This window comes from Mustelus asterias, chromosome 13, assembly GCF_964213995.1.
Source record: "Mustelus asterias chromosome 13, sMusAst1.hap1.1, whole genome shotgun sequence".
Taxonomy (NCBI): domain Eukaryota; kingdom Metazoa; phylum Chordata; class Chondrichthyes; order Carcharhiniformes; family Triakidae; genus Mustelus; species Mustelus asterias.
Window position 1 is genome coordinate 55885094 of NC_135813.1, and position 18858 is coordinate 55903951.

Here is an 18858-nt window from a genome sequence, read left to right on the forward strand (position 1 = left end):
TACACCAAATATCTCAGAGGAGATATCTCTGTTGTGTGGCATTTCCTCCTCATCAATTTTGAATGCTTGGAGGGACAGTGTTTTCTCCTCTGTCACATAGCTACATAGCCCATGTAGCATCTACCTCCTTGGTAAAAGATGGATGCAAAGTATTAATTTAATACTTTAACAATGCCCCCAGCCTCCATGTGAAAATTCCCTTTTTGGGACCCTAATTGGCCCTATTCCTTCTTTTACTACCCTTTTATTAATTATATACCGATAGAATACAATTCCCCTTGATGTTGGCTGCCAGTTTTTCATGTAATCCCTCTTTGCTTTTTCATTTCTCCACTGGACCTTCTGCATCCCTTTTGGTTCTCAACTGTATTTTCTACCTGACACTTGTCTTAAGCACATTTTTCTCTTCCTTGTCTTAATTTCTATCTCCTTTTTCAACCAGGGAGCTCTGGAATTGTGCGCCTTACCTTTCCCTTTTAAGGGAATATACCTTGACTGTTCTCGGACCATTGCATTTTTGAAGGCAGCCTATTGTTCAGCTACAATTTTTCCCACAAACTTTGCATTCCAGTCTAACTTGTTCAGCTCCGTTCTTGCCCCATTGAAGTCAGCTCACCCTCAGTTAAGTATTTTTACTCTGGATTGCCTATTTTCCTTTTCTTTCATCACCCTAAACCTTACGATACAATGATTTATGGTCTCCTAAATGTTCTCCCACTGGCACTTGATCTACTTAGGATAGGAAAATAAGAACTAGGAGCAGGAGTAGGCCACTGGCCCCTCGAGCCTGCTCCACCATTCAATAAGATCATGACTGATCTTTTCGTGGACTCAGTTCCAATTACCCAGCTGCTCACCATAAACCGGATTCCTTGACCGTCCAAACATTTACCTATCCTTGCCTTAAAAACATTCAATGAGGTAGCCTCAACTGCTTCACTGGGCAGGGAAGTTCACAGATTCAGAACCCTTTGGGTGAAGAAGTTCCTCCTCAACTCAGTCCTAAATCTGCTCCCCCTTATTTTGAGGCCATGCCCCCTCGTTCTAGTTTCACCCATCAGTGAAAACAACCTCCCTCTGCTTCTATCATATCTATTCCCTCCATAATTTTATACGTTTCTATAAGATCTCCCCTCATTCTTCTGAATTCCAATGAGTATAGTCCCAGTCTACTCAGTCTCTCCTCATAAGCCAATCCTTGCAACTCCGGAATCAACCTAGTGAATCACCTCTGCATCCCATCCAGTGCCAGTATATCCTTTCTCAAGTACTTGGCCCACCACATTTCCAAGAATCAGGTCCAACAGTGCAACCTTTCTTGTTGGACTGGACACTGCTGTAGAAAATTGTCCTGAGTACAATTTGGGAACTTGTGTCCCTCTCCGCCCATGCGTGATTCCTAAAACGTGATCAAGACTGGGAGTTTTTGGCAGTGAAAGGAGAGGTGGGAAGGGTGCCAAATGCTAAAAGGACTCCTTTCCGCTGACTTTCTTCATCAGCATAACATTCTCCTCGGGGAAATAATACCTTTGATGTTCCAGAGTCCCACTGAGGTTTCTATCTGCAAAAATTGGAGATTCTAACAAGGTTAAAACTATAAAAAACACTCCAGTATCATTACTCATCTGCAGTACTTTGAATAGTATTGGTCACCTTATTTAAGGAAGCATGAAAATGCATTGGAAGCAGCTCAGAGAAGGTTACCAAACTAATAGCTGGGATGGATGGGTTGCCTTATGAGGAAAAGTTGGAAAGGCTCGACTTGTATCCACTGGAGTTTAGAAGAGTTAAGAGGTGCCTTGATTGAAACATAAGATCCTGAGAGGTCTTGACAGGGTGGATGTGGAGAAGATGTTTCCTCTTCTGGCAGTATCTAGAACTAGGGCTCGCTATTTAAAAATAAGGGGTTGCTCATTTAAAACAGAGGTGAGACTAACTTTTCTCTGAGTGATGAGTCCTTGGAACTTTCTTCCTAAAGAGGCAATGGAAGCAGTGTCTTGGAATGTTTCTTCGGCAGAGGTGGAAAGATTCTCGGCAAGCAAGAGAGTGAAAGGTTATCTAGGATAGGTGGGATGCAGATTTGAGGTTACTATCAGGTCAGCCATGAATTTATTAATTGGCAGAGCAGTCTCAAGGGGCAAAATGGCCTACTCATACTCCTTGCTCATATGTGCTCTCACGATCAACTGTTGTAGCATGTGTGGTAGGATCCCCTGCTATAAACAGAAAGAAACAGCTTATATTTTTCTCAGTTTGCCCTTTCAGACAAAGGTGTTTGTTAGTAGCCCTTTAGCAAGTCTATTTTTGTGATAAATTTAGACTGTCCAACTCTTTAGATGCAATCCTCCAACCATGACATAGGAAACAAATTCTTCCCGGTGACAGCATTCACAATCTTGTAATCCACACTTTGGGCGTTATTTTACCATTTTTTGTCTAAGGGCTGGGCGGACTTGAAACTGGGAGAGTTCAGATCCATCTTTTGGGCGTGTTTTTAGAAATGCATGGTGTAGATAGGGGCTTCACAATAACATTACCTTGCTTTCAACCACTCTCACAGTTCTTGGAATTTGGTGCCTTACAACCCTTGTGAAGAAGCTGAACTCTACGGGATGTCCGCTCCAGCTCCAAAATCCATTGAAAGGGACACTTGTTACAGCATGTTACAGCAAGCATCTTCCTATTTCCAAGTATATACTGATGTCTTGAGCGGGTATTAGCATGCACGATGTCATTGGTAGTTCAGACTTTCATGGGTTTAGTCTTAACATGAGGGGCCTGTGTATCCACTACTTCCAGTTCCAAGTCCGTGTTGCGCTATATTTTGGTATTTTTGTAAGTAAAGATTGACTATTACAACACATTCAACTACCTTTTTTAGTGGCCAAGTTACCACAGCATGTTAGCGATGAGGTGAAAACGGCAAAACAAAAAGAAAAGAAAGAATAAATTTTCAGCATCGCGTTACTATAATTTGCAGAGAGTAGCTAGTTTGCAACGTGAACAGCAGTCAAGTCTTCAGATCAGGGGTTTGAGATGTTCAGCGACAAAAAAACAGGTTAGTACCACAATGACTATGTTCGGAACTATCAGTGAATTTGTGGAAAAGAACAGGGATTGGACGGACTATGTGGTAAGGTTGGAACACGTTTTCTTGGCACATGGAATGGCAGAGAGATGCGCGGGCCTGCAAGTTAATGAGGTCTTTAGCAACACCACAGAAACCAAGGGACATTCCATTTGTGGATTTAGTTGCACTCATTCAGAATCACCACAATCCTAAGCCCTTAGTGACTGTCCAGCATTTCCAGTCTCAGTCATTGTCAGAAGACAAGACAGTCTGCAGCTAACTTTATTGCTGAATTACACTAGCTCTCGGAACATTGAGAGTTTGGAGAAGTTATTGAGTCCATTCAGGTCTCACATTGGGCAACTCCAATTGTTCCTATTCTTAAAAGTGATGATACGGTGTGCATTTGCAGGGATTAAAACTTAACGTGAATCACACCTTCAAGCTGGATGATTACCCGTTGCCTTGAGTGGAAGATCTGTTTTCAACCCCTGTAGGAGGCATGATGTTCCCAAAACTTGACATGAGTCACACCTACCAGTAGCTTTTCTTAGAGGAGGACTCAAAAGAGTACGTCACAATCAACACTCAAGAGTTTGTTCAAATACAACGATCTGGTTTTTGTGGTGTCCTCCAGTCTGGTGATTTTTCAGAGGCCAATAGACAATCTGTTGCAGGGAGCTCCTCACGTAGCAGTTTATTTGGATGGTATTCTGATCACACAAAAACTGAGGAGCAGCACCTCAGCAACCTGGGTCAAGTGTTGAAGAGATCTTCAGAGGCACGGCTGTGCCTGAAGCGTAGCAAGTACAACTTCCAGACACAGAGTGTGGAATATTTAGAAACATAGAAACATAGAAAGCCTACAGCACAAAACAGGCCCTTCGGCCCCACAGGTTGTGCCGAACATATCCCTACCTTTTAGGCCTACCTATAACCCTCCATCCTATTAAGTCCCATGTGCTCATTTGGGTCACAAAATCGCAGTGCAGGGTCTGTCCCTGATGGAAGTCTGAGTTATCAAGGAAGCTCCAAACTCCAGGAGGATTTCTGAGCTCAGGTCATTTTTGGGCATGGTAAATTACTACAGGAAGTTTCTACCAGACCTTTCAAAAGTTTTAGTGCCACTGCATCTGCTGCTTCACAAAGAAACAAAATGAAAGCGGGAGGCAGCACAAAAAAAAGCTTTGAAGAAGATGAAAGTGCTGCTACAATCAACTAATTTGATCAAGACAGAGAACTCATTCTGTCATGCGATCCTCGCCCTACGGCATCAGGGCAATACTCATTCATCAGATGGAGGATGGATCAGAAAAACCCATTGGTTTTGCACCATGTACACTGACAGCAGCTGAGAAGGGATATTCACAGTTCGATATCGATACAGCATTATCTTTGCTGTAAAGCGGTTTCATCAGTACTTTTATGGTTGTTCACTCACTATATGCATCGAGCACAAGCCATTGACGATCTTTTCAGTGAAACTAAGTGCATTCCCTCCTATGGCCTTGGTGAGAATACATGGACTCTCATATTGTCAGCTTACCCCCCAGTATAGCATCGCATACAGCGCAGAGAAGGATAATGCAAACGCAGACACACTGAGTCACCTTCCTTTATCTGACATGCCCACCAAAGCATTATTTTCTCCAGAGGCAATTTTCTTGCTTGAGAGACTTGCACATTCTCCAGTAAATGCTAAACAGATTGAGCAGGGGAAGGACCGGGATCCTGTTCTCTCTTAGGTGAAGAGATTCCTTAAGCAGGGAAGCCTATCGTTTATAGGGGATGATGAATTGAGACCATATGCAAAGCTGAAAGATGGGCTGAGTGTGCAAGATAGGTTGTATCCTTTAGGAATCCAGGATGGTTGTTCCACCCCCTGATAGTTCACAAGTCTTGGATGAAATTCATGAGACTCACCGAGATGCCACTTGTGACATAACTGTGCCTTTACGAAATGTATATTAGTCATGTTTCTGTTTGATCGAGCTGACCGGGTCCCAAAGGGCATAGCTGCAAGAATGGGATTGCGGCAGATGGTGAGGGAGCCAATGAGAGCGAAAAACATACTTGATTTTTGATTTGATTTATTATCACATGTATTAGTATATAGTGAAAAGTATTGTTTCTTGCACGCTATACTGACAAAGCATACCGTTCATACAGAAGGAAATGAGAGAGTGCAGAATGTAGTGTTACAGTCATAGCTATGGTGTAGAGAAAGATCAACTTAATGCGAGGCAAGTCCATTCAAAAGTCTGATGGCAGCAGGGAAGAAGCTGTTACTGTGTCGGTGGGTACATGACCTCAGATTTTTGTATCCTTTCCCCGACAGAAGATGATGGAAGAGAGAATGCCCAGATGAGTGGGGCCCTTAATTATGCTGGCTGCTTTGCCGAGGCAGTGGGAAGTGTAGACAGAGTCAATGGATGGAAGGCTGGACTGATGAATTGGGCAACATTCACGACCTTTTGTAGTTTCTTGCGGTCTTGGGCAGAGCAGGAGCCATACCAAGCTGTGATACAACCAGAAAGAATGCTTTCTATGGTGCATCTGTAAAAGTTGGTGAGTCGTAGCTGATATACCAATTTCCTTAGTCTTCTGAGAAAGTAGAGGCGTTGGTCGGCTTTCTTAAATATAGTGTCGCCATGGCGGGACCAGGACAGGTTGTTTGTGATCTGGACACTGAAAAACCTGAAGCTCTCGCTCCTTTCTACTTCACCCCTGTTGATGTAGACAGGGGCATGTTCTCCACTACGCTTCCTAAAGTCGATGACAATCTCCTTCGCTTTGTTGACATTGAGGGAGAGATTATTGTTGTCGCACCAGTTCACCAGATTCTCTATCTCATTCCTTTACCCTGTCTCGTCATTGTTTGAGATCCAACCCACTGCGGTAGTGTCATCAGCAAACTTGAAAATCGAGTTGGAGGGGAATTTGGCCACAGTCACAGGTGTATAAGGAATATATATAGTAGGAAGCTGAGAACACAGCCTTGAGGGGCACCGGTGTTGAGGATGATCGTGGAAGAGGTGTTGTTGCCTATCTTTACTGACAATGGTCAGTGGGTTAGTAAGTTAAGAATCCAGTCGCAGAGGGAGGAGCCGAGGCCCAGGCCACGGAGTTTGGAGATTAGTTTCGTAGGGATAATGGTGTTGAAGGCTGAGCTGTAATCAATAAATAGGAGTCTGATATAGGTGTCTTTGTTATCTAGGTGTTCCAGGGTTGAATGCAGGGCCAGGGAGATGGTGTCTGTTGTGGACCTGTTGCGGCGGTAGGCAAACTGTAGTGGATCCAGGCAGTCTGGAATTGATTCGTGCCATGATTAACCTTTCAGAGCACTTCATAATGATGGATGTCAGAGCCACCGGATGAAAGGCACACTGTTTGGCTTTTCTTTGGTACTGGGATGATGGTCGTCTTCTTGAAGCAGATAGGGACCTCAGATTGTTGTAAAAAAAGAGGTTGAAGATGTCTGCGAATCTTCCGCCAGCTGATCCATCCAGAATCTGAGTGCTCATCCAGGTACCCCATCCGGGCCAGTCGCCTTTCCGTGGGTTGACCTTCAAGAAGGATGGTCTGACATCTGCAATGGTGACCTCAGATACAGGTTCATCCAAGAATTCCAGGATGGAGGGCGTGCTCTCGCTGACCTCTTGCTCAAAACGGGCGTAGAATGCATTGAGCTCATCAGGAAGGGGTGCGTTGGAGCCAGTGATCTTACATGGCTTCATCTTGTAGCCTATGTCATGCAGACCTTGCCATAGCCGGCGGGGGTCTGTGTGGCTGGTCTGGGACTCTAGCTTAGTCCCGTACTGTCTTTTGGCATCTTTGATGGATCTCCTTAGATTGTATCTGGCTTTCTTGTATAGTTCAGGGTCGCCTAACTTGAACGCCTCAGACCTAGACTTCAGCGAGCAGTGGATATCCCTGTTCATCCATGGTTTCCGGTTGGGAAACACGTGGATTTGTTTCTTTGGCATACAGTCTTCTACACACTTACTAATGAAGTCAGTTACTATTGTGGTGTACTCATTCAGGCTAGTTGCAGAGCTTTTAAAATACTGACCAGTCCACTGACTCTAAGCAGTCCCAGAGATCATCTGATTCCTCAGACCGACATTGCACGACTTTCTTTGATGGATTCTCCCGCTTCAGTTTTTGCTTGTAAGCCGGGAGCAGGAGCACAGCCTTGTGGTCTGATTTGCCAAAGTGTGGGCAGGCGATGGAGCGGTAGGCAAGTTTGATATTTGTGTATTTGATATTTGAGACCTCATCCTCACCAACCTGCCAGCTGCAGATGCATCTGTCCATGACAGTATCAGTAGCAATGACCACAGCACAGTCCTTGTGAAGACAAAGTCCTGTCTTCACACTGAGGATACCATCCACCGTGTTGTGTGGCATTATCACCGTGCTAAATGGAATAGACTTGGAATAGATCTAGCAACTCAAAACTAGGCATCAGAAGGTGCTGGGAGCCATCAGCAGCAGAATTGTACTCCATCACAATCTGTAACCTCATGCTCCAGCATATCCCCTACTTTACCATTACCACCAAGCCAAGGGATCTACCCTGGTTCGATGAAGAGTGCACACGGTCATGCCAGGTTCCACACCCGGCAAACGTAAAAACAGCGTCAACCTGGTGAGGCTAAAAAACAGGACTATTTGTGCGCCAAGCAGCATAAGCAGGAAGCAACAGAAAGCGCTAATTCCACAACCAATGGATCCGATCAAAGCTCTGCAGTCCTACCTTATCCAGCTGTAAATGGTGGTAGACAATTAATCAACTCAGTGGAGCAGGTGGCTCCACAAATATCAATGATGGAGGAACCCAGCACATCTGTGCAAAGGATAAAGCTGAAGAATTCGCAACAATCTTCAGCCATCCCTGCCTCCTCCAGAGGTGCCCAGCATCACAGACATCAATCTTCAGCTAATTAAATTCACTCCACATGATAAAGAAATGGCTGAAGGCACTGGACACTGCAAAGGCAATGGGCCCCAACAATATTCCAGCAATAGCACTGAAGACTTGCACTACAGAACTTGCAACACCCCTAGCCAAGCTGTTCTAGTCCAACTACAACACTGGCATCTACCCAGAAAATTATCCAGATATGTCCTGTACACAAGAAACAGGAAAAATCCAACCCAACCAATTACTGCCCCATCGGAGTACGCTTGATCATCAGTAAAGTGATGGAACGGGTCATCAACAGTGCTATTAAGCAGCATTTGCTCAGCAATAACCTGTTCACGGGCTTTCAGTTTGGGATGTGCCGGGGCATTCAGCTCCCGACATCATTAGAGCCTTGGTTCAAACATGGACAAAAGAGCTGAATGTCAAAGGTGACTGCCCTTGACATCAAAGCAACATCTGGGGGGTGTGTGTGTGTGTGTGTGTGTGTGTGTGTGTGTGTGTGTGTGTGTGTGTGTGTGTGTGTGTGTTGGAGTTATACCTGGCACAAAGGAAAATGATTATAGTGACTGGAGGGCAGTCATCTCATTTCCAGGACATCACTGCAGGAGTTCCTCAGGATTGTCCTCGGCCCAACCATCTTCAGCTGCTTCATCAATGACCTTCTTCCCATCATAAAGTCCGAGGTGCAGATGTTCACTGATGACTGCACAACGTTCAGCATCGTTCATGACTCTGAAGATATGGAAGCAGTCCATGTCTAAATGCAGCAAGACCCAGACAATATCCAGACTTGGGCTGATAAGTGGCAAATAACATTCACACCACACAAGTGCCAGGAAATGACCATCTCCAACAAGAGAGGGTCAAACCATCACCCTTTGATATTCAATGGCTAAATTCCCCACTATCAACATCCTGGAGATTACCATTTGGCAGCAGGAGAAATACTTAATACAATTAATGTTACCAGAGAGGCAGTGCTGGGTAGACTAATGGGACTGAAGGTGGACAAGTCCCCGGGTCCGGATGGAATGCATCCCAGGGTATTGAAAGAAATGTCAGAGGTAATAGTGGATGCGTTAGTGATTATTTATCAAAACTCGTTGCATTCTGGGGTAGTGCCGGTTGATTGGAAAACGGCTAATGTTATGCCGCTGTTTAAAAAAGGAAGGAGACAAAAGGCGGGTAACTATAGGCCGGTCAGCTTAACGTCTGTAGTAGGGCAAATGCTGGAATCCATTATTAAAGAGGAGATAGCAGGGCATCTGGATAGAAATGGTTCGATCAATCAGACGCAGCATGGATTCATGAGGGGAAAGTCGTGCTTGATGAACATGTTGGATTTTTATGAAGATGTGACTAGGGCGGTTGATGGAGGAGAACCGGTGGATGCGGTGTTTTTGGATTTCCAAAAGGCGTTTGATAAGGTGCCCCATAAAAGGCTGCTGAAGAAGATTAGGGCACATGGAGTTGGGGGTAGTGTGTTAAAGTGGACTGGGGACTGGCTATCCGACAGGAAGCAAAGAGTCGGAATAAATGGGTGTTTTTCCGGTTGGAGGAAGGTAACTAGTGGCGTGCCGCAGGGATCGGTACTCGGGCCGCAACTATTTACCATTTATATAGATGATCTGGAGGAGGGGACGGAGTGTAGGGTAACGAAGTTTGCAGACGACACAAAGATAAGTGGAAAAGTGAATTGTGTGGAGGACGGAGAAGATCTGCAGAGAGATTTGGACAGGCTGAGTGAGTGGGCGAGGATATGGCAAATGGAGTATAACGTTGATAAATGCGAGGTTATACACTTTGGAGGAAATAATAACAAATGGGATTACTATCTCAATGGAAACAAATTAAAACATGCTACCGCGCAAAGGGTCCTTGTGCATGAGACGCAAAAGCCCAGTCTGCAGGTACAACAGGTGATCAAGAAGGCAAATGGGATGTTGGCCTATATCGCGAGGGGGATAGAATATAAAAGCAGGGATGTCTTGATGGGCCTGTACAGGGCATTGGTGAGGCCGCAGCTGGAATACTGTGTGCAGTATTGGTCCCCTTATATGAGGAAGGATATATTGGCATTGGAGGGAGTGCAGAGAAGGTTCACCAGGTTGATACCGGAGATGAGGGGTTTGGATTATGAGGAGAGGCTGAGGAGATTGGGTTTGTACTCGTTGGAGTTTAGAAGGATGAGGGGGGATCTTATGGGGGCTGGATAGGGTGGAGGCGGAGAGATTCTTTCCACTTAGTAAGGAAGTTAAAACTAGAGGACACAGCCTCAAAATAAAGGGGGGTCGGTTTAAGACAGAGTTGAGGAGGAACTTCTTCTCCCAGAGGGTGGTGAATCTCTGGAATTCTCTGCCCACTGAGGTGGTGGCGGCTACCTCGCTGAATATGTTTAAAGCGCGGATGGATGGATTCCTGATCGGTAAGGGAATTAAGGGTTATGGGGATCAGGCGGGTAAGTGGTACTAATCCATGTCAGATCAGCCATGATCTTATTGAATGGCGGGGCAGGCTCGAGGGGCTAGATGGCCTACTCCTGCTCCTATTTCTTATGTTCTTATTGACTAGAAACCGAATTGGACTAGCCATATAAATGCTCTGGCTACAAGAGCGGGTCAGAGACTGGGAATTCTATGGCAAGTAACTCACCTCCTGACTCCTAAAGCCTATCCACGATCAACAAGTCAGAAATATAATGGAATATACTCAACTTGCCAGGATGAGTGCAGCTTCGATTATACTTGTCATCATCCAGAACAAAGCAGCCCACTTGATTGCTCCCCCTTCCACAAGGATTAATCCCTCTGCTACCAACGAACAATGGGAGCAATGTGTACCATCTACAAGATATACTTCAGGAACTCACCATGGTTCCTTAGGTAGCATCTTCCAACCTATGACCACTACCATCTAGAAGGACAAGAGCAGCAAGTACCTGGGAACTTCACTACCTGTGGGTTCCCCCCCCAAGTCACTCACCATCCTGACTTGGAAATATATCGCCGTTTCCCCACTGTTGCTGGGTCAAAATCCTGGAACTCCCTCCCTTACAAATTGTAGGTACACCTACACCTCAGGAACTGCAGCAGTTCAAGAAGCTCATCACCACCTTTTCAAGGGTAACTAGGGATGGGCAATACATGCTGGTCTAGCCAGCCATGCCCACATCCCATAAACTAATAATAAAAGTCAGCGCATGTGGAAATGTCTCTTGGTGAAAGTACAACATATGAGAATCTGGACTAAGCAATCAATAAGTGAGCAGAAAACATGGCATAGCATCAAACTAACTGCCATGTCACAAGTCACATTCTGTAGGTCATATGGGCCAATGTCCAACAAAATGTTATGGGGAAACTACCAGGATGACAGCTGCTGGAAGATGTCACCTGTAGGCCAGATAGGAGACATGCTCATTCATCCAGCATTCAGTATCTGCCAAGACAAAATTGTACTGAAGCAAGTAAACCAATGGAACCACTATTTGATGGAAGTATGGTGCCAGTCCTTGCTTTTTTTTCCATTTGCTCATGGGATATGGGCATCACTGGCAAGGTCAACATTTATTGCCTATTCTCAATTGTCCTTGAAAGGTCAGCAGTGAGCTCCTTTCCTAACTGCTACAACCTCACACTGTAGGTAAGCACAGTGCTGTTGGGAAGGAAGTTCCAGGATTTGATTCATCAGAAAGGTGACGGCAACACAAACACATTCTATGGCAGAACTTTAGGGCTACCTAAAAGAGTGGGCAAAAGGACCCAGAGGCAGTAACCATCAGGTAGAAGAACAAGTAAAAGGAGGACCCAGAGACCGTCAACAGCACGTAGAAGAGGGGGCAAAAAGAGGACCCGCAAGCACCCAGAAAAGCTGAACAATTCATTCTGGTCTGTGGCTCCATGACGAAGCAGCTGCATTTAGAGAGAAATCAAAGTGCGACAGTACAGGAAAACACAGATTGTTTGGTGAATACTTTGCCCATTTATCTCCACAATACAATTTATTATTAATTGTACGGTTATATTTGTTGTGGGAGAATTTACGGGTTGTAGTAAAGGTTATTGGGAGTATCAGTGTTTATTGATTATAAATTGAGAAAAATAAATTAACACACAATAAAGTTGTCAGGATGGCCGAGTGGTCTAGGCGACAGACTCAAGGAGTGTGATTCCTTGCCTTGTGTAAGTCTGATGAATTCTGGTCCTTTTTTAGGGGCGTGGGTTCAAATCCCACTCCTGATATTTCCATTTGGGCAGCACGGTGGCACAGTGGTTAGCACTGCTGCCTCACAGCGCCATGGAACTGCGTTCAATTCCGGCCTCGGGTCACTGTCTGTGTGGAGTTTGCACATTCTCCCCGTGTCTGCGTGGGTTTCCTCCGGATGCTCCGGTTTCCTCCCACGGTCCAAAGATGTACGGGTTAGGTGGATCGACCATGCTAAATTGACTCTTATGTCAGGGGGATTAGCAAGGTAAATAAATAGGGTTACGGGAATAGGTTCTGGGTGGGATTGTGGTCGGTGCAGACTCGATGGGCCTAATGACCTCCTTCTACACTGTAGGAATTCTATGAAAGATGACAGGACAGGTGATGTGTTGCAACTTCAGAATGCGGGACTGGACATCAGGGTGATCCAGGACAAACACATCTGCAGTAAATGTCAGCAGCTGCAAGAGCTTCGGCTCGGGGTCATTATGCTGAAGGCCAAGTTGCAGATACTACTATGCATCTTCTGGATATAATCTCCTGGTTTGGGCAGAGGTAAGGGACAGGAGGGTGTGACTGCAAGTGTGACAGGGTATGGGGACCCCAAAAGAGTCTCAGCCTTTGCAACTGTCTCACATGTTTGAGGTTCTTGCAGCCTGTATGGATGAAAGTGGTGGCTGCACATGGGCAAGCAAACTGACCATGGCACCATGATATAGGAAACAATTCAAGCGGACGTTAATAGGAATGTAGTGATGTTTGGGGACAGTATAGTCAAGACAATAGATACCATTCTCTGCAACCAAGAGCGGAAACCCAGATGGCTGTGTTGGCTGCTGAGTGCAAAGATCGGGACACCTACTCTGGGCTGGGCAGCAACTTGCAGTGAGAGGAAGAGGATCCAACGGTCTTGGTCCACATAGCTGCCTATGACGTGGGTAGAACGGGAAAGAAGAGCCGCTGAATGAGTATGAGCAGCAAAGGCTAAATTAAAAAGCAGAACCACAAAGGGAATGATCTCTGGATTACAACGTGAGCCCCAAACAAATTAGCAAAGCATAAATCAAACTAGAGAGTTAAATGCGTGGTTCAAAGATTTTTGTGGGAGAAATAGGTTTTGATTCATGAAACAGTGGCATCAATACTGGGGAAAGTGGGAGCTGTACTGTTGGGATGGTCCTTACCTAACTTTGTTGGGATGATTCTTCTGGTGAGTCATAAAACCAGGACCGCAGGGGGGGCTTTAAACCAAACAGTGGGGGCAGGAGATCAAGATTGGAAATATGTGATAAATTAAATAGAGAAGACAAGAGCCAGAATAAGGGAAATGCTCATCAGAGCATGACAGGAAGGGATGAGTATACAAAGCTAAGAGTTCACCAGCAGATAAGACAAGAGGATACAAAAATTGTAAGACAACAGAATTAAAAGCTCTGTATCTGAATGTATGTGGCACTTATGACAAACTGATTAATTGACGGCGGTTAGAAAATATATATTTGCTAAGCAAGTTGCATTTGTGGATGTTAAAAACTTAAAAGTTATAGTTTATTCCTAAGTTTTGGTTTGAGTTTAATTTATATTTTTTATGTGGGTTAGAAAGGTGAAACCTGGGACTAGTTTCATTTTAGAGTGAAGACAATAGCTCTGAAACTGTTTATGTGTCTGCATTGTTAATGTGGTTTTACAACTCTTGACGGGAAGTTAAAACAAACACAAGGCCTAGCAACACGGGTTCAAAGAGAACAACCCATGGAGACAGAGGAAAACAGTAAAGTAGTTTTAGTTAATTTGGAAACAGGTGCCAGAACATGAAAAGGAACAAAGAGCAAGCCCCAAACTAAAGAAGAAGCTTCCGAAAAACAGGTAATAGGATGGGAAGGTCCCAAGATGACAGCGAAGTCCAGTGGCCAATCTAACCTACACGACTTTGAACTGTGGGAGGAAATTGAAGCACCCAGAGGAGACCCAAGCAGACACAGGGGTCAGAAATAACTGTGCTAAACTTAAAAAAGGCCAATTACAAAGCCATGAGGGTAGAGTTGGCTGGAGGGAACTGGGAAAGGAATTCCGTAGAAAAGATGACCAGCTATGCAAATGTTGATGACTTGCAACTAAGCTATATCCCAGTGAGGAAGGAGGATGTTAAGGAGGGATAAAGCAACCATGGTTAATCAAGGAACTGAAGGATAGTATTAAACTGAAAGAAAAATCATACAATGTGACAAAGATTAATGGCAAACCAAAGGATTGGGAAAGTTTTAAAAATCAATAAAACATAGCCCAAAAAAATGAGGGAGAAGATAAACTATGAGAGCAAACTAGCAAGTAATATAAAAACAGACAGTAAGACCTTCTTTAAATCTACAAAAAGAGAGAGGCCAAAGTGAACATATTCTCTGAGGGGCTAAGACTGGGGAAATAACAATGGGGAATCAGGAAATGGCAGAGGAGTTAAGTAAATATTTTGCATTTGTCTTCAAGGTAGGAGACACCAATAGCATTCCAAAAATACTAAATAATCAAAGGGCAAAAGGGGTGGAGGATATAAATACAATAACTATCATTAGAGAAAAATTACTCGAGAAACTAATGGGGCTAAAGGATAAGTTTCCTGGACCTGATAAATTGCATCCTAGGATATTAAAGGAAGTAACTTCAGAGATAGCGGATGTGCTTTTAGTAATCTTCCAAGAATTCTTAAATTCCAGAAAGCTCCAGAGGATTGGAAAACTGCCAATGAAACACCCTTTATTCAATAACGGAGGGAGACAAAAAAAGGTAACTATAGGCCAATTAGCTTAACATCTGTCATTGGTAAGATGTTAGAGTTCATTGTCAAGGATGTAATAGTGGAGCATTTAGAAATTCATGACATAATCAACTAGAATCAGCATGGCATCCATGGAGAGGAAATCATGCCTGACGAATGTATTGAAATTATTTGAGGTGGTAACAAGCAGGATAAATAAAGGGAAACCAATAGATGTAACCTACTTGGATTTCTAAAAAGCATTAATAAATATACTGCACAAAAGGCTATATTGTGTAGGAACGAAAACCAGGAAAGAAAGGTCCTAGAGATATTGATATTATTGAATATTAAGCATCTCCCAAAGGTTTAATTTAAAGAGGCAAGTCATAGAGGTTTACAGCATAGAAATAGGCCCTTCGGCCCAACTTGTCCATGCCGCCCCTTTTTTTTTAAACCCGTAAGCTAGTCCCAATTGCCCGCATTTGGCCCGTATCCCTCTATACCCATCTTACTCATGTAACTGTCTAAATGCTTTTTAAAAGACAAAATTGTACTTGCCTCTAGTACTACCTTTGGCAGCTTGTTCCAGACATTCACCATCCTTTGTGTGAAAAAATTGCCCTTCTGGACACTTTTGTATCTCTCACCTTAAACCTATGCCCTCCAGTTTTAGATTCCCCTACCTTTGGGAAAAGATATTGACTATCTAGCTGATCTATGCCCCTCATTATTTTATAGACCTCTAAGATCACCCCTCAGCCTCCTACGCTCCGGAGAAAAAAGTCCCAGTCTATCCAGCCTCTCCTTATACTCAAACCATCAAGTCCCAGTAGCATCCTAGTAAATCTCTTCTGCACTCTTTCTAGTTTAATATTAGAGTCATAGAGGTTTACAGCACAGAAACAGGCCCTTCGGCCCAACTTGTCCATGCCACCTTTTTTTTAAAACCCCTAAGCTAATCCCAATTGCCCGCATTTGGCCCATATCCTTCTATACCCATCTTACCCATGTAACTGTCTATAATAATATCCTTTCTACATTAGGGTGACAGTACACAGTATTCCAAATGTGGCCGTACCAATGTCTTGTACAACTTCAACAAGACGTCCCAACTCCTGTATTCAATGTTTTGACCAATGAAACCAGGCATGCTGAATGCCTTCTTCACCGCTCTGTCCACCTGTGACTCCACTTTCAAGGAGCTATGAACCTAAACCTAGATCTTTTTGTTCTGTAACTCTCCCCAACGCCCTACCATTAACTGAGTAAGTCCTGCCTTGATTCAATCTACCAAAATGCATCACCTCACATTTATCTAAATTAAACTCCATCTGCCATTCGTCAGCCCACTGGCCCAATTGATCAAGATCCCATTGCAATCCGAGGTAACCTTCTTCACAGTCCACTATGCCAGCAATCTTGGTGTCATCTGCAAACTTACTAACCATGCCTCCTATATTCTCATCCAAATCATTAATATAAATGACAAATAAAAGTGGACCCAGCACCAATCCCTGAGGTACACCCAGGCACACCCCATCATGGCAGGAGAGCTCAAAGCCATGGTGTGCTCCATGTGATCCATGTGGGAAATCAGGAATATCTCCAGTGCCCAGAGCCAGCATATGTTCCAGGAGTTGCAGCTGGAGACACCAGGAAGTGTTTCCAGCTGCAGCTCCTGGAAACCCAGGTTACAGAGATGCAGCAGCGGCTGGGGACACTGGAACATCAGCGAGGCAGAGGGTATCGTGGATAGCATGTATAGAGAGGTGGTCACACTGCAGCCCTAGACTCCACAGGCAGGAAGGGAAATGGGTGACCACCAGGCAGAGCAAGAGGACTAAGCAGACAGTGCAGGAATCTCCTGTGGCTATTTTGAATACTGTTGAAAGGAATGGCCTCTCAGGGGAGAGCAGCAACAGCAAAATTTGTTGCACCACGGTTTGCTACACACGGGAGGAGCAAAAAGTGTGGGAATGCAATAGTTATAGTGGATTCAATTGCAAGGGGAATAGATAGGCATTTCTGCAGCCACAAATGAGACTCCAGAATGGTGTGTAGCCTCCCGCGTCTCGGAGGGAATACAGGACATTGTGAAGGGGAAGGGCGAACAGCCAGTGGTCACGGTACACACTGATACAAATGGCATAGGTAGTAAAAAGAGATGACATACTAAAAGCAGAATATAGAGAGTTAGGAAGTAATTTGAAAAGTAGGACTTTAAAAATAGAGATCTCAAGATTACTACCAGTGCCATGTGCCAGTCAGAGTAGAAATAGCAGGAGTGGTGAAGAGGTGGTGTGAGGAGGAGGCTTTCCTGGGTCATTAGGACCAGTTCTGGGGAAGATGGGTCAAGTACGAACTGGACGGGTTACACCTGGGTAAGGACCGGGACTGTTGTCCTAGGGGGGTATTTGCTAGAGTTTGGGGAGGGTTTAAACTAAAATGTCAGGGGATGGGAACCTATGCAAGGAGTTAGAAGAAGAGGAATCAAGGAGTTAGAGGAAGAGGAATCAAGGAGTTAGAGGAAGAGGAATCAAGGACTATGGGCACAGTGGTTAACACTGCTGCCTCACAGCATCAGGGACCCGGTGGTAACTGTCTGTATGGAGTTTGCACATTCATAGAAATCATAGAAACCCTACAGTACAGAAAGAGGCCATTCAGCCCATCGAGTCTGCACCGACCACAATCCCACCCAGGCCCTACCCCCATATCCCTACATATTTACCTACAAATCCCTCTAACCTACGCATCTCAGGACACTACGGGCAATTTGTTTTTAGCATGGCCAATCAACCTAACCCGCACATCTTTGGTCTGTTAGGTCTGCATGGGTTTCCATCTGGTGCTCCGGTTTCCTCCAACAGTCTGAAAAACGTGCAGAAGGTGAGTTGGCCATGGTAAATTGCCTCTTAGGGTCAGGGGGATTAGCAGGGTAAATATGTGGGGTTACAAGGATAGGACCTGGGTGGGATTGTCATTGGTGCAAGCTCGATTGGGGGGGGGGGGGGTGTATGATCAGCCATGATCAAAATGCATGGCACAGCAAGCTTGAAGGGCTGAATGGCCTCCTCCTGCTTCTATTTTCTATCTTTCTAATTACTAGAATAAAAGACAGTAAGGGGAATAAAAAGTGATAGGCAGAGAAATCAAGGGCCAGAGTCAAACAAGACCACAGTGAAAACAATGGGAATGGAACAAGTCATCTTAAAAAGACAAGCCTTAAGGATTTGTGCCTTAAAGCACAGAGCATTCGCAAAAAAGCAGCTGAAATAATCACACAAACAGATGGAGATGGGAATAATATAGTCAGGGATATGAAGATATGGCTGCGAGGTGACTAGGGATGGGAAATGAACATCCAGGGGCATTCAGTATTAGCAAAGACAGATAAAAAGGAAATGACAGTGGAGTTCCATTGCTGGTTAGTGAGGAAATTCACGCAATAGTCAGGGAGGATATTAGCTCTGATGATGTGGAATCTGTATGGGTAGAGCTGAGAAACACTAAGGGGCAAAAAACACTAGTGAGGGTTGGATGTAGACCCCCAAACTGTTGTGGTTATCTTGGGAATGGCATTAAACAGGAAATTAGAGACACATGCGATAAAGGAACATCTGTAATTATGGGTGACTTTAATCTGCATATAGATTGGGCAAATCATATTAGTCACAATACCGTGGAGGATGAATTCCTGGAGTGTATAACGCTTGGTTTTCTGGACCAATATATTGAGGAAGCAACTACAGAACAGGCCATCCTGGACTGGGCATTGGATAATAGAAAGGAATAAATGGCAATCTAGTTGTGTGCAACCCCTTGGGGATGAGGGTGATGTAGTTGATTCTCAGACTAGGGTCCTGAATCTCAATAAAGGAAACTGTGATGGTATGA

The 18858-nt window shown here is 44.5% G+C and overlaps 1 protein-coding gene and 1 non-coding gene across 3 annotated transcripts in view; one reads left to right on the forward strand and one right to left on the reverse strand.

Moving 5' to 3' along the window:
* The window catches only part of cabin1 (calcineurin binding protein 1), a 524701-nt gene that overhangs the window by 350106 nt on the left and 155737 nt on the right, over positions 1-18858 (reverse strand). The gene's annotated exons all lie outside the window — the stretch shown is intronic.
* On the forward strand, positions 12124-12241 carry trnal-caa (transfer RNA leucine (anticodon CAA)). Its single transcript has 2 exons — positions 12124-12160; positions 12196-12241. It is a non-coding gene; the product is annotated as a tRNA-Leu (tRNA).